Source organism: Ceratotherium simum, chromosome 12 (genome assembly GCF_057802395.1).
Source record: "Ceratotherium simum simum isolate JZ-2026a chromosome 12, ASM5780239v1, whole genome shotgun sequence".
Taxonomy (NCBI): domain Eukaryota; kingdom Metazoa; phylum Chordata; class Mammalia; order Perissodactyla; family Rhinocerotidae; genus Ceratotherium; species Ceratotherium simum.
In genome coordinates this window covers 44266902-44272964 of record NC_141911.1, presented here as the reverse complement: position 1 = coordinate 44272964, position 6063 = coordinate 44266902, and the positions used below count along the sequence as shown (strand labels likewise).

Below are 6063 nucleotides of genomic sequence, written 5' to 3'. Positions count from 1 at the left end.
TAGGTCTCTTGTCAGCTCTCTGAGGATCGCAGCTGGGTGGGGCTGGCCTCAGGCACAGGAGCACCCAATTGTTTCAGGTTTTGGAAGGTGGAGCAAACCTCCTATGTGGGTCTTTGAGAAGTACAAGTCTTCTGTGGCTGAGAAGCCCTGCCGCCCACAGGTCCACACACACAGTCAACACAGTCCTGCCCCGTGTGAGCGCCCCGACCCCCCCAAGCGGACCCAGTCTCTCCACGGCGGGAGCCCCACACACTCCGCCACCGCCCCACACTCTCCACCCGCTCCCCGCGCACACCCTGCCCCGCTCAAGTCAGCCCAGTTGCCAGGCTGCAGAGAATCCAGTCACCAATCTATGCAGGCCCACACGTTGCCTGAGGGCTTGTTGTTGGGTGGGGCTAGTCTCTAGGGTGGGCTGCCTGCCCTGGCTGAGCCGGATCAAATCGGCGCTCCAGCGGGTGGAGCAGACCCCGGGCCAGCAGGTCTCAGGGAGAACTCCAATGGTGTCCGTGTCAGCACGCTCACACCAGGCCACAACAATGGCCGCCGCCAATGTCCCAGTCCCTGGAGAGGTCTCACCCCTCACCGAGATGCACTCAGGGCCTATTAGGTGAGTCTCTTGTCACCGAAGCACTGTGCACCTTTCTTTCTGGTGATTTTAGGATGCTTTCTGGAACGGGTGAGTTTGTGCACGGGCCCTTTAAGAGCCAGTTTTAGTTTCTTTGTGAACCGGGTTTTCTGGGGGTGCTACCCAATGCTTTAGTAGCAGGCAAAGTCAGATATTATGCTGCTGGTCTCAATTGTGCTGGGTCCACAAAATGCCCACAGCGGGGGCGCTCCCCGGCTCAGGGCCCCGCGCCTCCAGGGAGGCTGCGTACCTGTGAGCTGCTCCCGGCGGCCGTGAAGCTGGCGGCTTGTGAAGTTGGCGTTTTTCCTCTCCAGAAGGGAGTCTCTGCCTCTTCTACCCCAGTTAGGATTGTCCGTTGTTGCAGGAGTTCCTCTTATCCAGTTTTCAGTTCTGTCTCAGGGGTAATTTTTCCACGAGTAGTTGTAAATTGGCTGTGTCCACGGGAGGAGGTGAGTTCAGAGTCTGCCTACGCCGCCATCTTGACTCCGCCCCCTCTGATTTTCTTATTTGTAATCGTCTCTTCTTCCTGGGTGGGAGGACTATCATTAGAAACCCTGCCTTCCCTCAGCCTGGGAGCAGGCAAGTGACCCCAGTTAAGCCAGTCAGATGTTCGTCTTCCTTTGGAATTTGACTCTTAGATGTGCCATCTCATCCCAGTGGCAGGTCCTCACTAGAATTTTCCTGCCACAGGGTTGCTATTAGCCTTTGCGTTGAAATCTGGGCTCTCAATTCTATTCCATTGATCTATATGTTTTTCGTTATGCCAGAGCCACAGTCTTGATTATTGTTGCTTTATAAGTTTTTAAAATGAGAAGTATGAGTCCTCCAACTCTGTTCTTATTTTCAAGATTGCTTTGGCTATTCTGGGTCCCTTGCCTTTCCATATGAATTTTAGGATCAGCTTGTAGATTCATTTTGGCAAAAAAAATGCAGCTGAGATTTTGATAGGGATTGTATTGAGTCTGTAGATCAGTTTGGGAAGTGTTGCCTTCTTAACAACATTATCTTCCAATCCATGAACTCAGGAATTTTTTCCATTTATTTAGATCTATAATTTCTTTCAGTGTTGCTTTGTAGTTTGCAGTGTACATGTCTTGCCTTACTTTTGTTAAATTTATTCCTCATTATTTTATTTTTTGGATGCTATTATAAATGGAATTGTTTTCTTAATTTCACTTTCCAGTTGTTCATTGTTAGTATACAGAAATACAATTGATTTTTTATATTGATACTGTATCATGCAACCTTGCTGCACTCATTTATTAGCTCTAATAGTTCTTTGGGGTTTTTTTTTTTTTTTTTGGATTATTTAGGATTTACTATATACAAGATTATGTTATCTGCAAATAGAGATAGTTTTACTTCTTCTTTTCCAACTTTTATTTCATTTTCTTGCCTAATTGCCTGGGCTAGAACCTACAGAACAATGTTGAATAGAAGTGGCAAGAACAGACATCCTTGTCTTGTTGCTGATCCTAGTGGGAGAGCATTCAGCTTTTTACCACTAAGCATGATGTTAGCTGTGGGTTTTTCACAGATGCCCTTTATTAGGTTGAGGAAGTTCCCTTCTATTTCTAGTTTGTTGAGTGTTTTTACCGTGAAAGGATGCTGAAATTAAATACATGAAAAAGACCTGTGTTCCACCTCTTCTTTCCCCATATGTGGAGCAGATCCACTCTTGTTGGAACAGAGTGATGGAAGAGCTCACAGATAGGGACCGTGTTGCTGGAGCTTTGATATGTATCATAGGATGTCGCACCCACTAGGACTATCTTTGCATGTAAAAGAATACTGACCACAGTGGCTAAGCCAAACAGTGGCTCATTTTTCTGATGTAACGAATAGTCTGCAGGTGGTCAGTCAGGGGCTAGTGCAGCTGCTCATGGATGTCCCCAAGGACCCAGGACCCTTCCAGCTTCCTGCTCTACCATCACTAGACTTGGGGCTCATCTTCTTCATTGAATGGCTGTTCCATCTGCATGACCACATCTGTGTTCCACACAGGAAATAGAGCAAAAAGGCGAAGGGCAAGAGGGATGAACTAGGTGAGTTTGCACTTTTTTTTTTTTTCACTATGAAAACAGTAGTATTCCCAGAAGTTCCATTCAGGGGATTTCTGCTTTTATCTCATTGACCAAGATGAGTCACAGGGTCATCTCTAGTTGCAAGGAAGGCTGGAGAGATGAATATTTTTAATCGGGCACATTGCTAGCTGGTTAAAAATTGAAGTTCCATTGGTTGGAAAGAGGGGAGAATGGATATTTGTTAAGCTACTAGCTGTGTCTACCGATATTATTGGGGAGAAAAAAAATCGATGTCCAAGTCAAGAAAAAAGGTGTCGTTTAGCCAAGAAAGGATTCTGCTTATGATTTGGAAATTTAGATTTACTTCTAATGCTGTGTGTATTTTTCAGGTTTTTCATGTTAATTGCAGTTAAGTGTTTCCAAAGAGGACTGGAATCCATAGCTCCCTCATCACAGAACTGTCTTAGAGAGCAGCCTTCTGGGTTTACGTGGCAGAGAGGTTGTTCCCTCAGGCCACATGCTGCCACTCTGACCCCTCAGTCCTGGGGTCTAAAGGGGGAGTTGGCAATCTTTTTTGTAAAGGGCCAGAGAGTAAATATTTTAGGTTTTGTGGGTTACTTGGTGTGGTAGACTGAATAATGGCCCCCCTAGATGTGCACATCCTAATCACCAGAACCTGTGAATATGTTACTTTATATGGCAAAAGAGACTTTGCAGTTGTGATTAAATTAAGGCTCTTGAGATGGGAGATTATCCTGGATTATCTGGGTGGGCTCAACATAGTCATAAGTGCTCTTATAAGAGGAACACAGAAGGGTCAGAGTCAGAGGGAGAGATTACAAGATGCTACCCTGCTTGCTTTGAAGACGGCAGATGGGACCATGAGCCAGGGAATATAGACGACCTCTAGAAGCTGGAAAAGGCAAGGCAACGGATTCTCCCCTAAGGCCTCCAGAAGGAATGCAGCCCTACCGACACCTTGATTTGAGGATTTCTGACTTCCAGAACTGTAAAAGAATACATTTGTATGGTTTAAGCCACTTGTTTGTGGTAGTTAATTATAGCAGCAACATGAAATGAACACGTATAGTTTCTATCACAACTATGCAACTCTGCGGTCGCAGCAAAAGCAGCCACAGACAACACGTACATAAATGGGTGTGTCTGTGCTCCGACAAAAACAGTTAGGCAGGCTGGATTTGGCCCACGGGCTATAGTTTTCTGACCTCTGGTCTATAGTCTCACATATGTACCACCGTTCTATGTAATCTCCAATTTTGAGACATGTGTTTCCTTTTTTTTTTTTTTTTTGGTGAGGAAGATTAGCCCTGAGCAAACATCTGTTGCCACTCTTCCTCTTTTTGCTTGAGGAAGATTGTCCCTGAGCTAATATCCGTGCCAATCCTCCTCTATTTTGCCATGCCAAGTCATGCCACCACAGCATGACTTGACGAGTGGTGTGCAGGTCTGCGCCTGGGATCTGAACCCGTGAACCCCAGGCCACCAAAGTGGAGTGCGTGAACTTAACCACTACACCACTGGGTCGGCCCCTTGTTTCCATTTTTTAATTAAAATAAATAATGTTCTAGTGAACATCCTTGTGGGCAGTTCATTGGGCCTATCTCAGATTACATTTCCAGAATAAATTCTAGAAATGTAATTCCTGGGTCAAAGTGTATATATCTTTTTCCTTACACTTACCTTTTGCAAAACCGTGATGACCCATACTCCCAGGGGAGCACAAGATAGTCTTCCACATGCTCAAAGTAGCCAATTCCTGGTAAGTAGATATAGGGACTGGAGCAAAACACCAGAATAATGGCACAGATTCATATTTTATGTATAAATTTTAAAGTATTAGAACAGGTTATTAATCTGGTAACCTTGAGATTGGATTATTCAATGTGCTGTTTTAAATACGGGCAAGAGAAAACAAAATATAAAGTCTTACTCCCGACGCTTAATGTAAGTGAGCATAACTGAGGCCATCTTGTTACATAAAATGGCCCTAGCCCCTCCTCTGTGTGACTACTCACTTCTCTGCACTTACTCCAAAACATTCACATGCTCTCCTGGTTTATGGTCTCCGCTTATGTATGTACTCCCCAATAGCTTGATAAATTAAAAACCTTGTTCTGTGAGTTTCTCTCCAGGAACAGGATGACCACAGGTGGGGAAACACACCTACAAGGTATCCATCACAGCTGACAGAAGAATGGAACAATGTGATGCCTGGAGCCCATCATGCCTGGACACTAACGTCCCTGGACCCCCTCCTTACTACCCATTTCCCCTATATAACTGCCTCAAGATTCTGTAATCTTTGAAGATGGGTCTTTGAGACATTAGTCACCTGTCTTCTGATTTGCTGGCCAATCTAATTAAACTTTGTTTCTCAGTCTCTAACTTGTGACTAATTGGCTCAGATCGCAGAGAGCAGAGCAAGCCCAATTGCTCGGTATCATTAAGAACACTGGCTAATGATTACAGTTTTACTTAGCCCCTACAATTCAGTATGTTCTTAGTTGGCAACAGTACTTGAATTTGGTCCTCTGAGTGTTGGCTCACTGGGAATGGAAAATAGCTGGGTGCATGTGATTTTCTCATCAATTGTCTAAACAGGGACTTAAAAGGACAATATTTCTGGAATGTGCTCTTGACCAATTTATTATTATTGTAAGAAAACCTATTCTTGTACTTACAACCTTATTTCTGTTGGTCTCTACAGGAATTTCACTTCGGAACCCCTGATTTGGGGTGTCAATATATAGGGAAAATTATTGGTGGATTCATTCTTTGCCATTTGGAGGAAGGAAAAGTCAGTATCTTCTATTTCCCAGCAAAACTCATTATGTTTCTAAGACCATTCTTTGACTTTTCTGGTTTTGGTAAGGATTCCCAAATTGGGGGTTATATTCAGATTGGCCAAGAGTCTTCCTAAGATTCTTGGGGGAACTCCACAGGTACAGTGTCAGGATCCTTTGAAATCATGGACGAACTTCTTGAGTGTCTTCTTCCAGATGCAATTCATACGCTTGTTGGTGACAGTACCACAAGCCCAAGCAAGGTTCTTGATGCAGTCATAGATGTTGTAATCCTTCCAGAATTGCATCAGTGTCTTCCTCAGTTGCAGCAATAGCCTGGGCAAAGGTCCTCCTCAGGTAGTAGGCCTTAAAAACTGCTATAACTCTTTGATCCATTGGTTGGATCAAAGAGGTGATGTTTGGAGGGAGAAACACTGCTTTGATATTGGGATGAAGATCACCAGTAAAAGGAGTTTGTCTGGGAGCATTATCAACAACAAGCAAAATCTTGAAAGGTATGTTATTCTCCAAACAGTACTTCTCCATTTTACTGGAGAAGAGCATCTTGGAAGAGGAGCTGGGTCATCCAAGACTTATTCCTTCTGTAGTA

The 6063-nt window shown here is 44.4% G+C and overlaps 1 long non-coding RNA gene across 1 annotated transcript; it reads left to right on the top strand.

The window, feature by feature from the left end:
* The first annotated feature begins 485 nt into the window (after positions 1-485).
* Positions 486-5050, top strand: LOC147915845 (uncharacterized). Its single transcript, XR_015553826.1, has 3 exons — positions 486-607; positions 2471-2670; positions 4803-5050. It is a non-coding gene; the product is annotated as an uncharacterized LOC147915845 (long non-coding RNA).
* The last annotated feature ends 1013 nt before the right edge of the window (positions 5051-6063 follow it).